Here is a 26,006-nt window from a genome sequence, read left to right on the forward strand (position 1 = left end):
CATTATTTGAAAACAGAGTCCTATATAACTAGGAAAATTTGAGATTTAAGTGGTAACTCTGAAATCGACCTTTGATTATTTGGACTGAATCGAGTTTGCCTCCAGAATAGCAAGGAGCTGATTTATCGCAGACATTGTATAGAGCTATTCTTTCAGCCTACTCTTTATAGTATACTTGTGGCTCCCATAACTTGTCTTAGGCTTTAGAACCATCAAATGTGGTTGACTAGTTGGAGAATTCCTTGGGAATAGCTTCTGGAGTTCTTTAGTACGGTCAGTGAAGCCAACAGGGACATTCCAAGCCTAAAAGTAAATAGGCTCAATTACAGGTTCCTGAGGGAATAATGCTGCCTTTCTTGCCAAGCGCCAATGAAAACACTTTGGAACATTTGTTAACAGCCTCTGAAAGTCAAGTCACCCTAATCTTACAAGCACACTGGGCACTGATTTTTGTATAGAATATAATTCATCCACTTTTACTTTTCCTTCCCCTGTTTCCTTCTCTGAGAAGGAGCCATTTTGCCCAGTCACCTGCAATGCTGTTAAGGAAGGCCTGGTAACATTTACCTCTATGACAAAGGGTCTAGAAAGAAAATACTGTGGGAGATACCTTAACAATTTTTGACGAGCATAACCAGACTCAATTTCTTCTTGTGTTACAGTACAGTCCAGGGAAGGAATGACATTTCATTATCCCAGCACACCTTGTCCCAGACCCTCTGGATGTGATGATCCCTTCTTGGACTTACCATCATGAGTCCAAAGGTCAGTAATGTGAATTGTGATGCTAGTTTTTAAGCTTCCTTTGGGGATGATGTGAGTGGCTTACCCTTTTTCTACCAAGATATTGGCTTTGTCTGAGAAGGAGCAGAGATACCACGCTTGCAGGCCAAACAGGGGTTCATGTGTCTGCACTGAGTGGCAGGTACTGTGGAGTACGCATTCTGGTGCAGCAGACCCTGGTGACCTCTTGGCAAGAAAGCAGTGCTCCTTTACGGGGCACAGCAGTTAAACAAGAAGTTGTATCCTTTCTTACTTACTATGAGTGCCACAATCTCTGTCTCACTTGGCAAGGCTGATTCTTGGTCTTTGTATGTGTCATATTTGATCTCAAATCTAATGGCCCATCAAGAAGTCATTAAAGGTTTCATTGTGAACTCCTTCTATAACCCTATAACCCATTATGCATTATCGAAATAGTCTTTTGGGTACAGCTGTCACAATGCAGCAATACATTTTGCTAGTTCTTTATTGAAAATCAAAATCCCCAAAATTTGACCATAGTTGATGAGAAGTATGCTTTCTTTATGAAGCAATCAGGTATGCTTATGAAGCAGGAACAAAATTGCTTAATGTAAGATCTGTTGTGGGTTCCACAGACTCTCAGGAGAACAACATACTTTTTCTTGTAAGGGATTTTGATTCTTCTGTCTCAATATACGAATTCTTGTCATTACATGTTTCCCAGGGAGCACACTTCCAATGAGGAAACATTCAATATTCCCCCTGAGCAGTATTTTAAATGCAGGGTCTACTTGGTATTATAATGGAGGTTGTATTCAATTGTTTTCCAGAATTTCTTGTTGTTGTCCAGTTTAATTTTGAAGAACTCCGACTATTTTCCTCCTTCTTTCTCCCCCTTTCTTCCTTCAACAAACATTTAAAAATTATCTGCTGTATGATAGGCTTCTGCTGAAGATACAAGTATTAAAATATAGTCTTGAGCCTCAGAAAACTTTCTTCTTGTGGTGAGGGAGTGGAGAGGTAAGCATGACAGCCATGCTGTCTGGTAAGAATTACATCTGAGGTGTTATGGGAAGACTTAGTGAGACATGTAAGCCACCCTGGATGGAGTGGGACAGTCTGGGACGGGAAGGTGTAATGAAAGGAAAAGTATCCTGGAGGAGATAACTCTAAGTCTCTTTGGGCAAGTGGAAGAGAGCCTGCTTCAAGATGTGGGGGTGAAGAAAAGAGGAAGATAAACAATGGGCATAAAGCCAGGAGAATATGGGCCACTGAGGAAGTGGCAAACAGTTCTGCGTTACTGGAATGTAAGGTACATGGGGTGGGGAGTGGCAGATAAGAAGTGACACTAAGGAGGGAGGTGAGGCCAAATAAGGAATACTATTGCATTTTTGTAAAGGATTTGGAATTTTCTTGAAGAAATGTGGAAACATTAAAAAACTTTAATGATCAGATTTTCCTGTAGCCTACCTAGCTCATTGTAGTAATGAGCGGAGCACAGACCAGGTGGAGAAACTGAAGACTATTGCAAGAGAGAGATGACGGTCTTCCCTAAGGCAATGGCAGTGTAATGGAGAAGAGGGGAAAGATAGATCCCAAAAGGAACAGTTGATGGGACTTGTGCTTAAATACTTTGGTGAAAAAGGAAACACAAATAGGCCTTTGTCAATGAGGTCTTCATTACAGTAAAGACTTTTCTTTATATAGGTAATTTGTTCTTTTTCCAACTCTGTCCTAAACTATGACTTTTAAATAATTATTGGAATAGCAAAGACACTTGTCTAAGTCACAGCAGCCAGAAAAATCTGACCTACTGAAAGAACTACTCTTTTATAGCTTTTCAGTCAACCAAAGCTAATTAAAACAAAAACTAAAATATTATTTTGGCTACCTTTAATGATTCATTTTCTTCTCATTCTGCAAGAGAAGATGTTCACATCTGGTGGAAAAGTCTGCCACTGAACTGTTAGCTATTCTTGTTGAGCTATGGAACATTTTCATGCTCAGAGTGAGCAGCTGCAGTGTGCAGGAGGGGGAGATAAGCAGGAAAAACAGTGACTGGACAAAGGACTTTTAGGGGAGAAGCTGAACCAACTGCAAGTCTTCCCTTGGGAGAGTGAATGGTTGCAGTGACTTACCACCCGCCATTCCAAAACCCAAGTTGAACCCTGTCTAGAGAAATGGAACTATAAGGACTCGGAGGAGGAGGAGGGCTTCTTGCTCATTTGTTAAGGAGTCAGAGTCTGCACAACTTCAGCATAGCCCTAAACATGGGTGTAAAAGAGAAGAGGCTGCTGCACACCAGAATGGCTGTTGGGATGCTCAGAGGCTAAGTTTAGGCTCTGGTTCTAAATTCTGCTGCCTTGAATCTTATGTATCCTAACAGCTCAGTTTTCTGTTTTCCAAGCCCAGAAAAGATTAGAAACAAACTAGAGGCAGGCATTCTGGCTGCAGCAGACAGATTTGAGAACAGACACCTTGATAGTTAGGGAAAAGCATAAAAGTGGAAAGTAGGTGCAGAAGTGTGCTCTGCCTTATAGCATAGTGTAGAAAAGATGGATAAAATTATGGACAGTTAGGCAGGCGGGAGCCAAGATGGCGGCGTGAGTAGAGCAGTGGAAATCTCCTCCCAAAAACACATAGAGCTATGAAAATATAACAAAGAAAAATCTTCCTAAAATAGAGACCACAGGACACAGGACAACATCCAGACCACATCCACACCTGCAAGAACCCAGCGCCTTGTGAAGGGGGTAAGATACAAGCCCCAGCCCGGCGGGACCCGAGCGCCCCTCCCCCCGGCTCCCGGCGGGTGGAGAGAAACCGGAGCAGTTTTTTTTTTTGGCGAGCGCTTTTTGGAAGCCTTAGAGGGACGGGCCCCCGTTGCTGGGGAGGCAGGGTGGCGGGACCGGTGAGGAGGTGCCTGGGAACAGCGCCGGAGGACAAAGAATATCCCGCGTTTCTCCCTGCGAGACCTGGGGGCGGGTGCCTGAGACCGGTGCCTGAGGACGGAGGAGGTCGCGCGTTTTTCCCCTTTTTTTTTTTCTCTTTATGGCAAGCGCTTTTTGGAAGCCTTGAAGGGACGGGGACCCCAGTGCTAGGGAGGCACGGTGGCGGGACTGGTGAGCGGGTGGCTGGGACCGGCGCCTGAGGACAAAGAATATCCCCCGTTTTTCCCTGCGGGACCGGTGGGCGGGTGCCTGAGACCGGCACTTGAGGACAGAGGAAATCGCGCGTTTTTCCCCTTTTTTTTTTCTCTTTTCTGCGAGTGCTTTTTGGAAGCCTAAAAGGGACAGGGACCCCGGTGCTAGGGAGGCAGGGCGGCGGGACTGGTGAGCGGGTGCCTGGGACCGGCACCTGAGGACAAAGAATATCCCGCATTTTTCCCTGTGGGACCGGTGGGTGGGTGCCTGAGACCAGCACCTGAGGACGGAAGAAATCGCGCGTTTTTCCCCTTTTTTTTCTCTCTTTTTGCCAAGTGCTTTTTGGAAGCCTTGAAGGGACAGGGACCCCGGTGCTAGGGAGGCAGGGCGGCAGGACTGGTGAGCGGGTGCGTGGGACCAGTGCCTGAGGACAAAGAATATTGAGCGTTCCTTCCCTGCGGGACTGGTGGGTGGGTGCTTTTTGGAAGCCTTGAAAGGACAGGGACCCTGGTGCTAGGGAGACAGGGCAGCAGGACCAGTGCGCGGGTGCCTGGGACCGGCACCTGAGGAAAAAAAAAAAAAATCGCGTGTTTTTTCTTTTTTTTTTCCTTTCTGTTCCCTCTCTCATTGTGGCTGTTGTTGTTTTGGTTTGGAGAGTGCTTTTTGGAAATCTTAAAGGGGCAGGACAGGTCACTTAGACCAGAAGCAGGGAATCTGGGGATCTCTGGGCACTCTAACCCCCTGGGCAGCAGGGAGCACAGAGGCCCCTTACGGAGATAAATAGTCTCCTGGCTGCTCCCCCTCTAACGGGGCTCCACCATTTTGGAGGAACAGCCCCAGCCAGGCCAAGCCCACAGCAACAGTGGAGATAAACCCCAAAGCAACTGGGCAGGAAGCAGAAGCCCTGTCTGCGCACAGCTGCCCAGCACAAGCCACTAGAGGTCGCTATTCTCCCAGGAAAAGGCTACAAACCAACAAGAAGGGAAGCTCTTCCAGCGGTCACTTGTACCAGCTCTGCAGACTATCTCTATCACCATGAAAAGGCAAAACTACAGGCAGACAAAGATCACAGAGACAACACCTGAGAAGGAGACAGACCTAACTAGTCCTCCTGAAAAAGAATTCAAAATAAAAATCATGAACATGCTGACAGAGATGCAGAAAAAAATGCAAGAGCAATGGGATGAGATGCAGAGAAAAATGCAAGAGCAGTGGGATGAGATGCAGAGAAAAATGCAAGAGCAGTGGGATGAAGTCCGGAAGGAGATCACAGATGTCAGGAAAGAGATCACAGAAGTGAAACAATCCCTGGAAGGATTTATAAGCAGAATGGATAAGATGCAAGAGGCCATTGAAGGAATAGAAGCCAGAGAACAGGAACGTATAGAAGCTGACATAGAGAGAGATAAAAGGATCTCCAGGAATGAAACAACACTAAGAGAAATATGTGACCAATACAAAAGGAAAAACATTCGTATTATAGGGATACCAGAAGAGGAAGAAAGAGGAAAAGGGATAGAAAGGGTCTTTGAAGAAATAATTGCTGAAAACTTCCCCAAACTGGGGGAGGAAATAATCGAACAGACCATGGAATTATACAGAACCCCCAACAGAAAGGATCCAAGGAGGACAACACCAAGACACATAATAATTAAAATGGCAAGGATCAAGGACAAGGAAAGAGTTTTAAAGGCAGCTAGAGAGAAAAAGGTCACCTATAAAGGAAAACCAATCAGGCTAACATCAGACTTCTCAACAGAAACCCTACAGGCCAGAAGAGAATGGCATGATATACTTAATGCAATGAAACAGAAGGGCCTTGAACCAAGGATACTGTATACAGCACGACTATCATTTAAATATGATGGTGGGATCAAACAATTCCCAGACAAGCAAAAGCTGAGGGAATTTGCTTTCCACAAACCACCTCTACAGGGCATCCTACAGGGACTGCTCTAGATGGGAGCACCCCTAAAAAGAGCACAGAACAAAACACACAACATATGAAGAAGGGAGGAGGAGGAATAAGAAGGGAGAGAAGAAAAGACTCTCCAGACAGTGTATATAACAGCTCAATAAGCGAGCTAAGTTAGGCAGTAAGATACTAAAGAAGCTAACCTTGAACCTTTGGTAACCACAAATCTAAAGCCTGCAATGGCAATAAGTACATATCTTCCAATAGTCACCCTAAATGTAAATGGACTTAATGCACCAATCAAAAGACATAGAGTAATAGAATGGATAAAAAAGCAAGACCCATCTATATGCTGCTTACAAGAAACTCACCTTAAACCCAAAGATAAGCATAGACTAAAAGTCAAGGGATGGAAAAACATATTTCAGGCAAACAACAGTGAGAAGAAAGCAGGGGTTGCAGTACTAATATCAGACAAAATAGACTTCAAAACAAAGAAAGTAACAAGAGATAAAGAAGGCCACTACATAATGATAAAGGGCTTAGTCCAACAAGAGGATATAACCATTCTAAATATATATGCACCCAATACAGGAGCACCAGCATATGTGAAGCAAATACTAACAGAACTAAAGAGGGAAATAGACTGCAATGCATTCATTGTAGGAGACTTCAACACACCACTCACCCCAAAGGATAGATCCACCGGGCAGAAAATAAGTAAAGACACACAGGCACTGAACAACACACTAGAACAGATGGACATAATAGACATCTATAGAACTTTACATCCAAAAGCAACAGGATATACATTCTTCTCAAGTGCACATGGAACATTCTCTAGAATAGACCACATACTAGCTCACAAAAAGAGGCTCAGTAAATTCCACAATATTGAAATTCTACCAACCAATTTTTCAGACCACAAAGGTATGAAAGTAGAAATAAATTCTACAAAGAAAACAAAAAGGCTCACAAACACATGGAGGCTTAACAACATGCTACTAAATAATCAATGGATCAATGAACAAATCAAAATAGAGATCAAGGAATATATAGAAACAAATGACAACAACAACACTAAGCCCCAACTTCTGTGGGATGCAGCGAAAGCAGTCTTAAGAGGAAAGTATATAGCAATCCAGGCACACTTGAAGAAGGAAGAACAATCCCAAATGAATAGTCTAACATCACAATTATTAAAACTGGAAAAAGAAGAACAAATGAGGCCTAAAGTCAGCAGAAGGAGGGACATAATAAAGATCAGAGAAGAAATAAACAAAATTGAGAAGAATAAAACAATAGCAAAAATCAACGAAACCAAGAGCTGGTTCTTTGAGAAAATAAACAAAATAGATAAGCCTCTAGCCCAACTTATTAAGAGAAAAAGAGAGTCAACACAAATCAACATAATCAGAAATGAGAATGGAAAAATCACGACAGACTCCACAGAAATACAAAGAATTATTAAAGACTACTATGAAAACCTATATGCCAACAAGCTGGAAAACCTAGAAGAAATGGACAACTTCCTAGAAAAATACAACCTCCCAAGACTGACCAAGGAAGAAACACAAAAGTTAAACAAACCAATTACAAGCAAAGAAATTGAAACAGTAATCAAAAAACTACCCAAGAACAAAACCCCGGGGCCGGACGGATTTACCTCGGAATTTTATCAGACACACAGAGAAGACATAATACCCATTCTCCTTAAAGTGTTCCACAAAATAGAAGAAGAGGGAATACTCCCAAACTCATTCTATGAAGCCAACATCACCCTAATACCAAAACCAGGCAAAGACCCCACCAAAAAAGAAAATTACAGACCAATATCCCTGATGAACGTAGATGCAAAAATACTCAATAAAATATTAGCAAACAGAATTCAACAGTATATCAAAAGGATCATACACCATGACCAAGTGGGGTTCATCCCAGGGATGCAAGGATGGTACAACATTCGAAAATCCATCAACATCATCCACCACATCAACAAAAAGAAAGACAAAAACCACATGATCATCTCCATAGATGCTGAAAAAGCATTTGACAAAATTCAACATCCATTCATGATAAAAACTCTCAGCAAAATGGGAATAGAGGGCAAGTACCTCAACATAATAAAGGCCATATATGATAAACCCACAGCCAGCATTATACTGAACAGCGAGAAGCTGAAAGCATTTCCACTGAGATCGGGAACCAGACAGGGATGCCCACTCTCCCCACTGTTATTTAACATAGTACTGGAGGTCCTAGCCACGGCAATCAGACAAAACAAAGAAATACAAGGAATCCAGATTGGTAAAGAAGAAGTTAAACTGTCACTATTTGCAGATGATATGATACTGTACATAAAAAACCCTAAAGACTCCACTCCAAAACTACTAGAACTGATATCGGAATACAGCAAAGTTGCAGGATACAAAATCAACACACAGAAATCTGTAGCTTTCCTATACACTAACAACGAATCAATAGAAAGAGAAATCAGGAAAACAATTCCATTCACCATTGCATCAAAAAGAATAAAATACCTAGGAATAAACCTAACCAAGGAAGTGAAAGACTTATACTCTGAAAACTACAAGTCACTCTTAAGAGAAATTAAAGGGGACACTAATAAATGGAAACTCATCCCATGCTCATGGCTAGGAAGAATTAATATCGTCAAAATGGCCATCCTGCCAAAAGCAATATACAAATTTGATGCAATCCCTCTCAAATTACCAGCAACATTCTTCAATGAATTGGAACAAATAATTCAAAAATTCATATGGAAACACCAAAGACCCCGAATAGCCAAAGCAATCCTGAAAAAGAAGAATAAAGTAGGGGGGATCTCACTCCCCAACTTCAAGCTCTACTACAAAGCCATAGTAATCAAGACAATTTGGTACTGGCACAAGAACAGAGCCACAGACCAGTGGAACAGATTAGAGACCCCAGAAATTAACCCAAACATATATGGTCAATTAATATTTGATAAAGGAGCCATGGACATACAATGGCAAAATGACAGTCTCTTCAACAGATGGTGCTGGCAAAACTGGACAGCTACATGTAGGAGAATGAAACTGGACCATTGTCTAACCCCATATACAAAGGTAAACTCAAAATGGATCAAAGACCTGAATGTAAGTCACGAAACCATTAAACTCTTGGAAAAAAACATAGGCAAAAACCTCTTAGACATAAACATGAGTGATCTCTTCTTGAACATATCTCCCCGGGCAAGGAAAACAACAGCAAAAATGAGCAAGTGGGACTACATTAAGCTGAAAAGCTTCTGTACAGCGAAAGACACCATCAATAGAACAAAAAGGAACCCTACAGTATGGGAGAATATATTTGAAAATGACAGATCTGATAAAGGCTTGACGTCCAGAATATATAAAGAGCTCACACGCCTCAACAAACAAAAAACAAATAACCCAATTAAAAAATGGGCAGAGGAACTGAACAGACAGTTCTCCAAAAAAGAAATACAGATGGCCAAGAGACACATGAAAAGATGCTCCACATCGCTAATTATCAGAGAAATGCAAATTAAAACTACAATGAGGTATCACCTCACACCAGTAAGGATAGCTGCCATCCAAAAGACAAACAACAACAAATGTTGGCGAGGCTGTGGAGAAAGGGGAACCCTCCTACACTGCTGGTGGGAATGTAAATTAGTTCAACCATTGTGGAAAGCAGTATGGAGGTGCATCAAAATGCTCAAAACAGACCTACCATTTGACCCAGGAATTCCACTCCTAGGAATTTACCCTAAGAACGCAGCAATCAAGTTTGAGAAAGACAGATGCACTCCTATGTTTATCGCAGCACTATTTACAATAGCCAAGAATTGGAAGCAACCTAAATGTCCATCTGTAGATGAATGGATAAAGAAGATGTGGTACATATACACAATGGAATACTACTCAGCCATAAGAAGTGGAAAAATCCAACCATTTGCAGCAACATGGATGGAGCTGGAGAGTATTATGCTCAGTGAAATAAGCCAAGCGGAGAAAGAGAAATACCAAATGATTTCACTCATCTGAGGAGTATAGGAACAAAGGAAAAACTGAAGGAACAAAACAGCAGCAGAATTACAGAACCCAAAAATGGACTAACAGGTACCAAAGGGAAAGGAACTGGGGAGGATGGGTGGGCAGGGAGGGATAAGGGGGGGGAAGAAGAAGGGGGGTATTAAGATTAGCATGCATGGGGGGGAGGGAGAAAGGGGAGGGTGGGCTGCACAACACAGAGAGGACAAGTAGTGACTCTACAACATTTTGCTAAGCTGATGGACAGTAACCGTAATGTGGTTGTTAGGGGGGACCTGATATAGGGGAGAGCATAGTAAACATAGTATTCTTCAGGTAAGTGTAGATTAAAAATTTAAAAAAAAAAAAAAAAGAAAGAAAGAAAGAAAGAAAAGGGGGATTACTCCTTAACAGGATAAAACTATTGGTAAATCAAAGATCAACGCATGCTTTAAATATCCTTAATGTTGATCACTTAAAGGGTGTCAGATGATCAGCTATGGAGGTACTCTTTTCTGATAATATTCCTTTCTCTTAATTAAAAAAAAAAAAAAAAAAGCAGTTACTGTGTGCTGACCTCCAATGAGTTCTGCACAGTGGTATAGAGGGCATGTCAAAGTGTGGGCAAAGGGTCTGTTTGTTTCTACGCAGAAGATCAAGGCCTAGCTTGGATACCCAGAAAATGAACTAAGATACGATATGAGGAGGAGCTTCCGGCATCAGCACTCTCTGGAGGACTCGTGCCGGGGGATGATCATCAAAAAGCCTCCACAGGGATCCGGACGATGCTGCGGTTGTGGCTGCATCCAGCCCACCATCTCCTGGACTTGCCATGAGAAGGAGGAGGGAGATGTCTAGGCTGGCATGTGCATACAGTGAGACAACGAATTTGACCGGATCTGTCTGTTGGAACTCAACCAGGAGTTGGGAGGGGTGCAAGTTGTAGCACCCCAAAATCTCATGACTATAGACTATCTATGGTTAAAAGAACATATGGGATGTGAACAGATCCCAGAAATGGGCTGCTTTAATTTGTCTGATGGTTCAAGTACAGTTGGAAAATATCCATCATATCATAGATAAATTTTCACAAATGCCTAGGGTGCCTAAATGGTTTTCTTGGCTTCACTGGAGATGGCTGGTAATTATAGATTTGCTTTGTTTATGTCACCGTATTCCTATTATGTCAATATGTGTGTGCAAATTAGTTAGTAGTTTAAAACCTATACATACTTAAGGTACTATACAAGAAGATATGTCAAAGAAATAATCAATCCTTCCAAGTTTCCTTCATATGCTACATCTATAGCTTTTCTTCTTCCTTCCTAATTACAAACTTTAAATAGAATTCGTGCCTCATATCGAATTTACCGAGTATCATAATTCCTCCAGGTGGTAAAGATACCTCGAGACAAGTGCTGGGCATAGAAGCCACAGGGCATAAATCTGCAAAGAAGTAAAAAGCTAACCTTTGCAAACAATATGGCTTCTCTCTCACTTACCAACTTTACATTTCCCTGTATGGCCCCGGAAGATGACTGGTTAGCCAGAGACGGGTAAGATTCCTCAAGGGAGGAACAACCTAAGACAGGCACAGTCGCAGGGGGGCCATCAGGTGAGAATTTGGGGATCAACAGAGGTGAGGCTCAGAACCTCACCCCCCCTGTTTTGAGAGAAATCTTCTGCATCCGTGGATGTTTTGCTGCCCTTGTCTAGCCTGGATTAATACTTAGTCCATAGGCACACACCTGATCATCTGATCATCTACATTTGCCTTCTTACAGCACTAAACTATGTTTTCTACCTTTATCTTGCATCTACCTACCACTTCAGCATTTTATTAAAAATAAAAATAATAATAATAATAGGAGAAATGTGGGATCAACATATAAATCAAGTACAAAAATCAAATGAATATTCATATTTGACCTGATGGTTTATAGGTCATATTGCATGATCAAAACCGAAAGTTTCTGTGATGACTGCCCTTGTACTGTTCACCATGTAAGAATTTATTCACTCTGTAAGAATTCGTTCACCATGTAAGAACTTGTTCGTTATGCTTCAGAAGATTGGAGACTGACGAGAATTAGGCTTGAGATGGATTAATGATTGTACATTGAGCATTGACCCCCCTATACTGAATTTTATTGTTGTTAACAACCATTTGATCAATAAATATGAGAGATGCCCTCTCAAAAAAAAAAAAAAAAAAAAAAAAAAAAAAAAATTATGGACAGTTATTATCAAGGAAGATTAAATTATGACATGTTTTTAATTTGAAATACAGTTGTGCGTTTTCTTTTCCCTAGGAAAATTGCCATCAAAATTTGTTAAACAGAGCTTAGGTATGGAAAGATTCTCATTGCTTGAAGAATTAGTAACATAAGATATGCTTCCTTCTCTTATACTTTCTGCTGTTAAGCCTGGCAGGGAAGTCACAGAGGCCATGGAAGACCATGTCTCTCTTATAAGCACTCTCAGAACTGTCCATCTCACTTTCTAGTTACTACCTTACTTCCTTTCTCATATGCTGTCATCACCTTTTTATCTTGCCATTTGTATGCATGTTCTTTGCCTTTCCTTAACTCCTGTGGGGATAGTTGAGTACTTAATTGCTATGGTTTGTGTCCTCCCAAAATTCGTATTTTGAAATCCTAATTAAAAAGGTGATATTATTAGGAGGTGGGGTCTTTGGGAGGTGCTTAAATCAGGAGGCAGAGCCCTCATAAATGGGATTAATGCCTAATAAAAGAGGCTTCCAAGAGATTCCGCCCCCTTCCACCATGTGAGGATAAAATGAGAAGTCTGTGACTGAAGCAAGGTCTTAACCCAACCACGTAGGCACTCTTATCTCAGACTTCCAGCCTTCAGAAATGTGAGGAATAAGTTTCTGTTGCTTATAAGCAACTGTGGTATTTTTTTTATAGCAGCCTGAAGGGATTAAGACACTAATAATTTTCCAAATGGTCCAAAATTATAAAGGAAATCATTACTATTTATAATTAGTTTTCACTCTTTTCAATATGTAATTGGTTTAGAGTGAATAGTTGCCACAAAAGCCAAAGAATGAAAAACAAACTAATTCCCAAACATTTACAGCTTTTGCATAAAGATTAAAAATACTGAGAGAAAATCAAGAGGCCTGAATTTAAAACATCATGAGAATTATTAATAACTTGGTAAACTAACTCTGCAAGAATGGGTAAAGTTTCATTCTAATACTCAGCTGTGTTAAAAAGCAACCATCATCCCCACGTTCTCACAAATCACAGCACTCCACTTTTGTAGATGAAATTTCTACTATAGTTTTTATGGCTGAATTTTAAGTGAAAATTAATATATCAGCTTACTCAAAAGTCATGATTCTATAGAAACAAAGGATGTAACTTAGAGTAGCAAGTATACTCTTTGAAATGACTAGTTACTATGGAATGAGTGTTTGTATGAGTGACCTTTGTGTTGGGATGCCTGAAGCAGGAGAGACTGTGATTAACTTAAATGGGCTTCATGCTTTTATTGAATTACCACTTCAAAGTCTGGGAAAAATCTCTTCACTGATCAGTCCAGGAAGTTGCCATCAGCTTCCAATTTGGAGGCTTAACCAATATATCAACATATACGAAGAAAGCCATGTCAGAGAAAAGAAAGCTAACAAATACTATAGCTAGTTACTGGTTACTCCGAAGTGACATACTCAATATCTTCTGCAATCTCTATCAAGGGGATTTTCTAATCCCAATCCAGGGTTTCTCACCTGAGCACTCTTGGTATTTTGGGAAGAAATCTCTTTGTACCGTGGGGGCTATCTTATGCATTCTAGAATATCTTATTCTCTCCATAGATATCAGCATCATCAGCATCTCCTAGTGTTGACAGCCAAATATGTCTTCCAACATTGCCGAATATACGTGTGTGTGTGTGTGTGTGTGTGTGTGTGTGTGTGTGTGTGTGTGAGATAAGAGTGGCAAAGGAGTATAAGGGAGGGCAAACTAACCTTACTTGAGGATCATTGCCCTAATCATAACCCACTGATTTAGCAAGTTGTTATTGCTCCTAAAACATAATAATCCAGGAAAGTTTCTGCTGTCTACTAAGAGAGCAAAAAGGATATTGTTCTCTGATATTTTCTCTAAACTGCTCTACTTGATTGTCTTTTTGCTACTGTTCTTGCACCTAGTTAGGCTTATCTGTGTAGGGTGAGCACAGATACTGGTTTGTCCAGGTCAGTCTTGGAGTATGCCTGTTAACCAAGCTTCCTCATTAATAGCCCACTGTCAGTCTCAAAGTGTCTTGATTTGGCTGATAAACCATGATCATCCTTTTATACCAGTCTGGAAAATAAAAGATATATTCCTTTTAATTTTACCAAAAAAGAGAGTGGGATAAAATTAAGTTGAAAATGGAATATGTGAGAAAGTATATTTACCTCCTCTCTCCCATTTCCCCTTTCCATTAATCTAAAGAGAAAATCACTTAGGATAGTAGGATGCTCATGAACAGAGCGTTGAATAGAAGTTCAAACACAAAACAGAAGTTTGAACACATACCTGGAAGGCTGAAGAATCTCAATAGTTTGTGACAGACATATCAGGATGGACTGGTGGCGGCCCACAATTTGTGATAGAGAAGGTGGTGTCAGGGCATTGCCCTTCTTTCCACAGGTAGAGTTTCCATGCACCCTCAGGAGCCAGTTCACCAGAACTGGGAAGAGAGTAATCAATTGAAGGTCTTTTCGTGGAACAGCTAACTGAGTTGCATGTCTTGCAAAATGTAGAAGCAATGGAAGTTTTAACTCTTTCCATTCAGCCCCTATCTAAATCAGAGGACTGACCTCCAAATAAATTAACAGTCATCCCATGTACTGCAGCTTCTAACAGAGGTTTTGGAACTTCAGAACAAAACCTGTAGGATATTAGAGAACCCATCTTATATGATTTTCTCCCTCATTTCTTCCCAAAGTAAAGACTTCTACACTAATCATAAGAAACAAAACTTCAGAAGAAACCCATAGCAGCTACATATATTGATCAAGTTAGACTTTTGTTGACCAATATGAGTAAATGACCAACACTCATTAAGAAAAATCAACCACACAAAAAAGATAATCAAATAAACAACCAGAATAAATGGTTAAAAAGGAAACAGAAAAAAAAAATTGAAACTATTATTAGTATCTTAAGAAAGATCTAATTATATGTTGCAACCATAAAATAAGCTTAAGCTGCTATAAAATGTGAGCACTTAGAGAGCAAGAAGAGTTCTTGGAAATGGTAAAATAGTTACCCAAATTTTAAAAAGTAAAAAGAAATAGCAGAAGGTAAAATAAAGTTAATTAAATATCTCAGAATATAGAGTAAAAAAGATATAAAAGTTAAATATGGAGAATCAAGTCAGAATAGTGGGCAACTTTAAGTTCTAGCATGAATGGAGAAAATATCAAAGATGTTATAGAAGAAAATACCCATAATTGAAAAGACAAGTCTGCAACTTGAGAAAGCCCAATGGTGCTAAATTAGATGAATGAGAAACAGCCCCACTTGGACTTATCCTAGTGAAATTTCAGAAACTTAGACTTTAAAAGAATATTCATTTCTATACTGAATAATATTGCTAAAACCATGACATTATGAATGTTGCTTATTACTTTCCAGCTTCAATCACCTATAGATTTATTATAGACATACAACAATAAAATGTAAATATAATTGGGGTCCCTACATTAATCCACATGGGCTGTGTACTTCCCAGCTCTAGGAGGCACCATTCTCAAAAAATGGAAGTATAATCATATCATTCAGTATGGAGATCAAGAAGAAACTACCAGAGCTAAAAACAAACTCTGGAAGTGAGTTAAGTTGTAGAGGATAGGACAGGAAATGTAAAAATTTTTGATACCATTTGAATGTGTTCTTTGGATGTATGTTTTAATTAAATAGAGGTCATTAGACTGAGATGGCTTTAATGCCATGGCAGCCTATGTAAGCAAACCAAAGTCTTAGCCTATAAATGCCTCAAGGTGATGAAATCAAAATGCTAGGGACAACCAGTCATAAACAGTCAACTATAATCTTTAAGCTATAGTCAATCAATAATTTCCTTTCTTTATTTCCTTCTGAACTTTATATGTCATTTCCCTGGCTTCTAATGAGGGAGTGCTCCTAACTACTTCCAGTTTGGCACTGCCCAACTGGAATCTATTTTTGCTCAAATAATTTAAAATGTTTAATATGCCTCAGTTTATTTTAACAATGTATAATAATAATGATAATAATATTCATTTGAAATAGTAAGCCATTCTGGTTTTTTCACATCATCATTGCACAGTCCACCCAGTTGCCTAGTTAACTTTGTGTGGGGAATATGAAAATCACACAGAAATGTAATAGGCCCCAAATCACTTCAGTATTACTATACCTCATGATTTGTTTCACCCTAATGAAGTTGAGGCATGGGGTGCCATTTTATATTAAAATTTTGTGGATAAATTATCAATGGATAGTATTTCCCATGGGGTATGGAGCTCTCTTTTTTCTCTTTGAATATTGGTGAATTTATCTATCTCAGAAACAATTTACTAACACTTCAGGATCTTTATTACATATTGACTCCTTAAATATAAAACATACTTCTTTTTGAGCATCACTAGAATTCTGTGACAATTTATGGCAGACATTACTTTATCTATTTTATCAATAAAGTTAAATGAGGTTGAGAAGCTTGTCTTAAATCACTGAGAAGAGGAAAGCCAGCACTGGATTGTCTCCCTTCCTCTACCTTATGGGCTTCCTTAAGGGGCAGGGATGATTGAATAATACTAAACACATGGGGAGCTTTTTAAAAATGTAAACAGCACACTACCAAGGAGGAGAAAGGAACCACCAAAAACAGGAAATCCTTGTGAATTCCTCAGCTACAATCTTCCTCACCCTGAACTTTTTTTCAAATTGAACAATATTTTAAAATGTGTCCTGCAGAAATAGCTATTGAAGGAAGTGAAAAGAAGTAAGTTAGAGGAAGTCAAAACAAGAAGTGTTCCTAAAGTCTGTAATTCCATTTAAGTTCTGTGCCAGTCTGCAGTATGTCCTATGAGGCACCTTCTGACTTAATGTTAAAAATTGGCTCTAACAGAGCCATACAAGATTAATCTACCCACCCAACATTTATTAGCCTTTCATGCCTATGCTCAGTATCTATATAGAAATGGGGGCAAGGGTAGAGGGGTAGGGGAGTAGGAAAAGTATAGAATAGGAATGTAACTTACCTTTTCATACCATTTGAATTTCTTTAATATGTGTGTGTAAGGAAGGAGGTGATTAAACCATGGGTGGGAATGTACAAACCACTGATGAATCCTTTTCTGTAGTGCTGTCTGATTTCTTTGAAGTTAAAATTTTATGAGGCCACAAAGTTAATCAGGAGTTTCGGAGAATAATTCTGTTTCTAGAATTCTATTAGAGATTTGAAGTTCTACCTTCACAACACAGAACCTTTGACTTAAATTGAACATAAAATTCTTTAGCAACTCCATTTGTAGTACATTCTCTTTTTTTACTGGTTCACCTGGCATCAATGTTAATGTTTGATGAGGTTTGTCCAAATTCTGGCTCTTCCTACATTGACTCAGTTTGTATCCACTAGAACAAGGTGACCTGCCAAGCCAGAAAAGGACAAAATGCAGTGACTCACAGAATTTTTTTTTCTTTTATTTCTAAATAAGTACACAGACCATCGATAAGAGAGATTTTAACAACCTTGTTATCAGTTTTTAGTGAGGCAGTCCCTCTTCCTTCCTCCTCTACACACCCTCCTGAAACATAAAACCCTTACCAAAGAGAAACCTTTAAAGATATGCTTGCTGGTTTGAGTGTACATATTTAATCTTGGAGGTACTTTGGATTCGGGGTGCTTACTCAAATTGTTAGTGAAATACACTCTTTTAAATCTTGACAGTCGCTATTGCAGACAATGTAAAGTATCTCTTTCATGGGTACCTAGCCATAAACAATTCAAATGTACTTTAACTTAAAACCTTCACTGACTATTTTCATCTTAATGATATAAACAAATGTGTTTGGATCAGCAAATAATGAACAGTAGTGTTTACTTGGCATGATAAGATATGTATAATCATCAAGAGTTACATAACTTTTGTGCATTTACATTTATCAAATACGAGTGAAAATAATGAGGCTTATTTTTTTCCATAGATTTCAATGATTTTGAAAAAGTGGACAATCAATAGCTGCTATGACAAAATAGCAAGATTCTATTACTTTCAAAAGTCTAGAGTGAGATTAATGATATCATTTAAAAAAATCTGGATGTGCCTTTATTAAAGGCCAGAAGAGTATAAATTTAAGGACAGGCAAAAGAAAAAAATAACCCAGTATCTTTCTGAATATTCAGTATGTCAGTATGAATTTCCTGTCTTTCAGAAAGAGATCTGTCTTCCCTGAATTGGTATATCTTCATAATTTTGAAAAGTAAGTTTCAGATAGTTGAACTCATACCAAACTCACATCATGTTTCCAGTCAAGTTCTGTGTCAATTTATATCTCCAAGGGTTATCTTTTAGAAAGACAAAAATTCCATGACTGGGTATATGTTTATGGTAGAGATGGCTAACAATACCAAAATGAATGCTAACCCTCTTGGTTTTGCCTTGTGGCTGCCCAGCCAAGACCAACTTTTCCATACCTCTTGGGAGCTACAAGTGACTATGTGCCAACAAGAGGATATAATCATTATAAATATCTATGCACCCAACACAGGAGCACCTACATATGTAAAACAAATACTAACAGAATTAAAGGAGGAAATAGAGTGCAATGCATTCATTCTAGGAGACTTCAACACACCACTCACTCCAAAGGACAGAGCAACCAGACAGAAAATAAGTAAGGACACAGAGGCATTGAACAACACACTATAACAGGTGGAACTAAGAGAAATCTACAGAACTCTACACCCAAAAGCAGCAGGATACACATACTTCTCAAGTGCACATGGACATTTTCCAGAATAGACCACATACTAGGCCACAAAAAGAGCCTCAGTAAATTAAAAAAGACTGAAATTCTACCAACCAACTTCTCAGACCACAAAGGTATAAAACTAGAAATAAATTGTACAAAGAAAACAAAAAGGCTCACAAAAAACATGGAGGCTTAACATGCTCCTAAATAATCAATGGATCAATGACCAAATTAAAACAGAGATCAAGAAATATACAGAGACAAATGAAAACAACAGCACAATGCTCCAATGTCTTTAGGACACAGCAGAGGCAGTTCTAAGAGGAAAGTATATAGCAATCCAGGCATATTTAAAGAAGGAAGAACAATCCCAAAAGAATAGTCTAAATTCACAACTGTTGAAGCTGGAAAAAGCAGAACAAATGAGGCCAAAGTCAGCAGAAGGTGGGACATAATAAAGATCAGAGAAGAAATAAATAAAATTGAGAAGAATAAAACAATAGAAAAAATCAATGAGACCAAGAGCTGGTTCTTTGAGAAAATAAACAAAATAGATAAACCCCTAGCCAGACTTATTAAGAGAAAAAGAGAATCTATACACATAAACACAATCAGAAATGAGAAAGGAAAAATCACAACGGATACCACAGAAATACAAAGAATTATTAGAGAATATTATGAAAATCTATATGCTGACAAACTGGATAACCTAGAAATGGACAACTTCCTAGAAAAATACAACCTTCCAAGAATGATCAAGGAAGAAACAGAAAATCTAAACAGACCAATTACCAGCAACAAAATTGAATTGGTAATCAAAAAACTACCCAAGAACGAAACCCTTGGACCAGATGGATTCACCGCTGAATTTTATCAGACATTTAGAGAAGGCATAATACGCATTCTCCTTGAAGTTTTCCAAAAAACAGAAGAGGGGGGAACACTCCCAAACTAATTCTATGAAGCCAGAATCACTCTAGTACCAAACCAGGCAAAGATACCACAAAAAAAGGAAACTACAGACCAATATCCCTGATGAACATAGATGCAAAAATACTCAACAAAATATTAGCAAACTGAATTTAAAAATACATCAAGGGGATCATACACCATTATCAAGTGGAATTCATCTCAGGGATGCAAAGATGGTACAATATTCAAAAATCCATCAACATCATCCACCACATCAACAAAAAGAAGGACAAAAAAAACCATGATCATCTCCATAGATGCTGCAAAAGCATTTGACAAAATTCAACATCCATTCATGATAAAAACTCTCAACAAAATGGATATAGAAGGCAAGTACCTCAACATAATAAAGGCCATCCATGACAAACCTACAGCCAACATCATACTTAACAGCGAGAAGCTGAAAGCTTTTCCTCTAAGATCAGGAACACGACAGGGATGCCCACTCTCCCCACTGCTATTCAACACAGTATTGGAGTTCCTAGCCATGGCAATCAGACAGAACAAAGAAATACAAGGAATCCAGATTGGTAAAGAGGAAGTCAAACTGTCACTATTTGCAGATGGCATGATACTGTACATAAAAAATCCCTAAAGAATCTACACCAAAACTACTAGAACTAATATCTGAATTCAGCAAAGTTGCAGGATACAAAATTAATACACAGAAATCTGTTGCATTCTTATACACTAATGATGAACTAGCAGAAAGAGAAATCAGGAAAATAACTCCATTCACAACTGCATCAAAAAGACTAAAATACCTAGGAATTAACCTAACAAAGAAAGGTAAAGACCTATACCCTGAAAACTATAAGACACTCTTACAAGAAATTAAAGAGGACATTACTAAATGGAAATTCATCCCATGCTCTTGGCTAGGAAGAATTAATATTGTCAAAATGGCCATCCTGCCTTAAGCAATCTACAGATTCAATGCAATCCCTATCAAAATACCAACAGCATTCTTCAACAAACAAGAGCAAATCTTTCTAAAATTCATATGGAACTACAAAAGACCCCAAATAGCCGAATCAATCCTGAGAAGGAATAATAAAGCAGGGGGAATCTCACTTCCCAACTTAAAGCTCTACTACAAAGCCACAGTAATCAGAATAATTTGGTACTGGCACAAGAACAGACCCATAGACTAGTGGAACAGAATAGGGAGTCCAGATATTAACCCAAGCATATACAGTCAATTAATACACGATAAAGAAGCCATCAACATACAGTGGGGAAATGACAGCCTCTTCAACAGCTGGTGTTGGCAAAACTGGAGAGCTACATGTAAGAGAATGAAACTGGATTATTTTCTAACCCCATACACAAAAGTAAATCAAATGGATCAAAGACCTGAATGTAAGTCATGAAACAATAGAACTCTTAGAAAAAAACATAGGCAAAAATCTCTTGGACATAAACATGAGCAACTTCTTCATGAACATATCTCCCCAGGCAAGGGAAACAAAAGCAAAAATAACAAGTGGGACTATATAAAACTAAAAAGCTTCTGTACAGCAAAGGACACCATCAATAGAACAAAAAGACATCCTACAGTATGGGAGAATATATTCATAAATGACATATCCGATAAGGGATTGACATCCAAAATATATAAAGAGCTCATGCACCTCAACAAACAAAAAGCAAATAATCCAATTAAAAAATGGGCAGAGGATCTGAACAGACACTTCTCCAAAGAAGAAATTCAGATGGCCAACAGGCACATGAAAAAATGCTCCACATCACTAATCATCAGAGGAATGCAAATTGAAGCCACAATGAGATATTACCTCACACCAATTAAGATGGCCAACATCCAAAAGACAAACAACAATAAATGTTGGCAAGGATGTGGAGAAAGGGGAACCCTCCTATACTGCTGGTGGCAATGTAAATTAGTTCAACCGTTCTGGAAAGCAGTATGGAGGTTCCTCAAAAAACTCAAAATAGAAACACCATTTGACCCAGGAATTCCACTCCTAGGAATTTACCCCAAGAATGCAGCAGCCCAGTTTGAAAAAGACATATGCACTCCTATGTTTATTGCAGCACTATTTACAATAGCCAAGAAATGGAAGCAACCTAAGTGTCCATCAGTAGATGAATGGATAAAGAAGATGTGGTACATATACACAATGGAATACTATTCAGCCGTAAGAAGAAAACAAATCCCACCATTTGCAACAACATGAATGGAGCTAGAGGGTATTATGCTCAGTGAAATAAGCCAGGCAGAGAAAGACAAGTACCAAATGATTTCACTCATCTGTGGAGTATAAGAACAAAGAAAAAACTGAAGGAACAAAATAGCAGCAGACTCACAGAACCCAAGAATGGACTAACAGTTACCAAAGTGAAAGGGACTGGGGTGGATGGGTGGAAAGGGAGGGATAAGAGGGAAAAAGGGCCATTACGATTAGCACAGATACTGTGGGGAGGGAGGCCCAGGGAAGGCAGTATAACACAGAGAAGACAAGTAGTGACTCTATAGCATCTTCCTATGCTGATGGACAGTGACTGTTAATGGGGTAGGTGGTGTGGACTTGATAATGGGGGGAGTCTAGTAACCATAATGTTGCTCATGTAATTGTACATTAATGATACCAAAATTTTTAAAAAAGAGACTGTTTGACTACTTTTCGCCACAGAATGTGGAGGAAGTGACATCTGTCACTACTCGATCAATGTAATTAAACGGCTGGTACAGTTCTGCATCTTCCCTCTTCCTGTCCCGTCAGTTGGATGCAGATGCCCACAGCAGCCTCAGAGACATGTGGTCGATAGGACAGTGCTCTCATCAGCAGGACTCTGGACAAGAGCAGGCATGGGACAGATGTGCAGCTTGCCTCAACAGCACACTGTGAACACCCACACTGGACTGCTACATGAGCAAGAAATAAAATTCTGTTGTAATATGCCACCTAAATGTTGGGGTTTATTTGTTACAATAGTTACTGTCACCCTAACTAATATACTGTCCATTCTCCAATGCTCTTTTAAATAATTTGTTAAGAAAAATATTTAAATTCTTTTAAATGATTTGTTAAGAAAAATATTTAGTTATATTCTTTTTAAACACTACTAAAAATGTCAAGATGTCTATTTCCTAGTGTATTACTCTTGTACCTCTAGTTAGAATGCCATTTATTTTTATCAATCATAAACATGGCTTCTTCTTAACAACTCTTAGAATCATGAGTCTCAATTAAATAGCATATCTCAACATTATAAAAAATCTTATAGATTTGCATTGTTCACATCTGCCTCAATAGAGCTAACATGTAAAATCACATTGAAATCCTGTTGAGGTGGGCTGTATATTTTCTTTTTTAATAAAATTTCATGAAACACATCCTTTGACTAGAGCTAGGCCCAGGGTCCCACATCAAGCTGCTCTCTTTATCAGATTTATCTCAAACAATTTAAATAATATAGCTAAAATTTTGGCTGATATTCTAGGCAATACAGTTACTTATCAGGTTGATTCAGAGATTCAGTTTTTTTATAGTCACAAATATAGACCTTCTTATTCATTTTTTTAAAAGGTTAAGAGTAATTAATGAAACATATTATTATTTTCTTCTTTCTTTAGTAATATTTTCTCAGCAGCATGTGTTACTCAGATGATGCTGGACCCTCCTACTTGGCAGAATTTTAAGCACCACAGATCAAGGCTTTCACAATATTATCAGGAACCATGAAAGTTTTGAAGCTTTACTTTTACATTAGTAAGTTAGCCTGTCACAGTTCCATGGATGCTGGCAGAGGACATAAGATGCCTGGTTCAGAGATAAAGGATAACAGCACAGAAGGCAGCATGAGTTTCATGTTCACATTTTTTTCTCCCTGCCTTTATAAACCTCCCACAGGGTTAATAGGAGAGGTCAGGTGGATGCTTGAAATGCAGTGGTTTCCTGTCACAAGTGAAAAGCCCCAAGTTTAGCACACTTGGATATTTTATTGGGAAGTAAACAAACCTGCCTGGCTTTTGCTCCAGAAGGATACAATGTCTTTAACAGACAATAGCAAAGGAACCCTATGACCCAGAGGGAGATCTAGCTCTATCTTCCAAAGCTGTTGACTATACAAACCTTCTTAAAAAGATAAAACTGGTTAGTTAGTGCCACTGCTCACAAGATACATAGAAAATTGAGAGACCAATGGAGAATTGTCTCCCAACACTGGTGATTGCCATTGTGGTATGATTTCATAGGACTGGCTGTTGTACAAAAGACTTCTACCCACCTTAGCTTCATCCCTTCAGCAGATAATTTTTATACACACCCTGCATTTTCCTTGCAGCACCCTCCCTCCAACACATTACCTAGAGTTATGTGGTTTCGCTACCAGTGTCCCTAAATCACTGTTCCCAGCAACCATGGTGACTTGGCACCTACCAGTTTTTATTCTTGCACTCTCTTTGTTCCCATTTTCTTTATTTGATGGAATGTACTATGTAATGAAGTTTAAAAACATTCTGACACTTTACTCTAGTTTTTCTTCTCTCTGGTCATATGATATGAAATCTTGAGGACATGAGTTACGTTAGCATCCATGTTTCTTTTTTCTCTCTTTAAATAATGAACTTAGATTCATTTTATGTTCTTCTCCTGTATCAGAGTAAATTATTATAGAGGAAACAAGATCTAAGAGCAGGTGAAGGAGACAAAGTTGAGGGTGTAGGTACAAAAGTAGGAACCTTGGAAACAGGAAAAAAATCCAACTGCATCTTTAGTCTCCTTTTCAATATTGGCTTTCCAATATCTCTAAACACACACACACACACAGACACACACACATTTGTACATAGTCTATTGTCTTACTGAGTTTACTTGATTACAGTAGTAGGAATTAAATGTATTCTTTCTAACCTATATGTGCAAAATATTTTGTAACTTCCATTATTTTATTTAAAGGATTTCATCTTGCTCACAAGATTCAATTCCAGGTAAAGATTTAATTTTAGGTACAGCTTTTTCAAGTTAAGATAACAGTCTTTTGTGAGGAAATAGATTAATTTTCAACAAGTTAGAACCCTATTTTGAAAGCTTCCCTTCCCCATACTTCTTCCAATATTCAGGTGGAAACTGTACTCATCTTCACATGGCAGGGGCCATTGTCTTCCATGTTTTTGATGTCCGTTGCTGCAGAAGAATTGCTCTGTTCCTCAAGGGCCCTGTGCTGATGACTTCTGAGATGTGTCTGGTTCTACATGAACTTGTCGAACATTTTGCTAATACTAACTTGTAATGTCCTGATTCCTGCCAGTTGTCTCAAGTTGTGAGCTGCCTATTTTATGTGGTCTCCTTATTCCAATCCAGAGTCCCTTCAAAATTCTTGTGACATCTATACATTCATCTACTGGCCACAGAGGAGCTTCTGGGTCTCTGATCGGTTGTGGGAAGACTGGAGCATTCTTTGGGATATGTTGTTGAATGCCTCCCTCTGTAATTCCTGCTGTAGAGCTCTTTGGCCTGTTGACAGAGAAGCAGAGAGTCAACCACTCAATCTGTTTCAGTTTCCTGAGGGCATTTGGAATGAACTTGCTCTCTGCCTTTGGCTGAGGCACAGGGATGGCAGTGTGGCTCTTCTAGTTCTGACAAGAGAACCAGGTACCTCATGAGCTTAATTGCATCCTGAGGTGCGTGCCTGCTTCCTCTTCCTTCTTCGTACTGAGCATGTCCCTTGCATCATATTCTTTGCCATCTCTCTCGAGTTGTAGTAAAACTCAAGGACCAAAGTCTACCAGGTCTATATCCTTATATGAGAATTGGACTAGAAAAACTTTATCCTTTTAAACAAAGCCTCAGTATCAGGAATCTCACTGGGAATTAAATCTAACTTTGGAAATAAAAAGCTGAGCATGGACACCTTGTCATCTTGTATTCCTGCTTTAATTCTAGGCCTCCCTAACAAAATGGCCAAGGTTCCCCTAGCTGAAGGGAGGACAGCACTGTATATATGGAAATGTGAAGAAGAAAAGTGCCTGTTATTATATTTTAAAATATTCCCATAAAATGTGCTGGCTGTCTTGATCAAAGGGAATAGTTTGGAAGGCTATCGGGGTCCCAGAAAACCAGTGGGAGGGAAGCTGAGGGCTAATGCGGGAATAAGCAGTAGCACAGGGTGATGCATAGTACCGAATGCAGAGAGCATGTGGTGTAGATAGGGTGCCACTATTTCAGGTTCAAAGGCTGGGCAGGGGGCA

General features: G+C 39.1%; 1 protein-coding gene across 3 annotated transcripts in view; it reads left to right on the forward strand.

Moving 5' to 3' along the window:
- Positions 1–26,006, forward strand: part of TFEC (transcription factor EC) — a 629,038-nt gene that overhangs the window by 263,177 nt on the left and 339,855 nt on the right. For all 3 annotated transcript variants that reach the window (XM_073238555.1, XM_073238556.1, XM_073238557.1), the window contains one exon: positions 663–765. The gene's annotated coding sequence lies outside the window, so the exon portion shown is untranslated. The remainder of the gene's footprint in view (positions 1–662; positions 766–26,006) is intronic.

The sequence above is a fragment of the Manis javanica genome, chromosome 6 (genome assembly GCF_040802235.1).
Source record: "Manis javanica isolate MJ-LG chromosome 6, MJ_LKY, whole genome shotgun sequence".
NCBI classification, from domain to species: domain Eukaryota; kingdom Metazoa; phylum Chordata; class Mammalia; order Pholidota; family Manidae; genus Manis; species Manis javanica.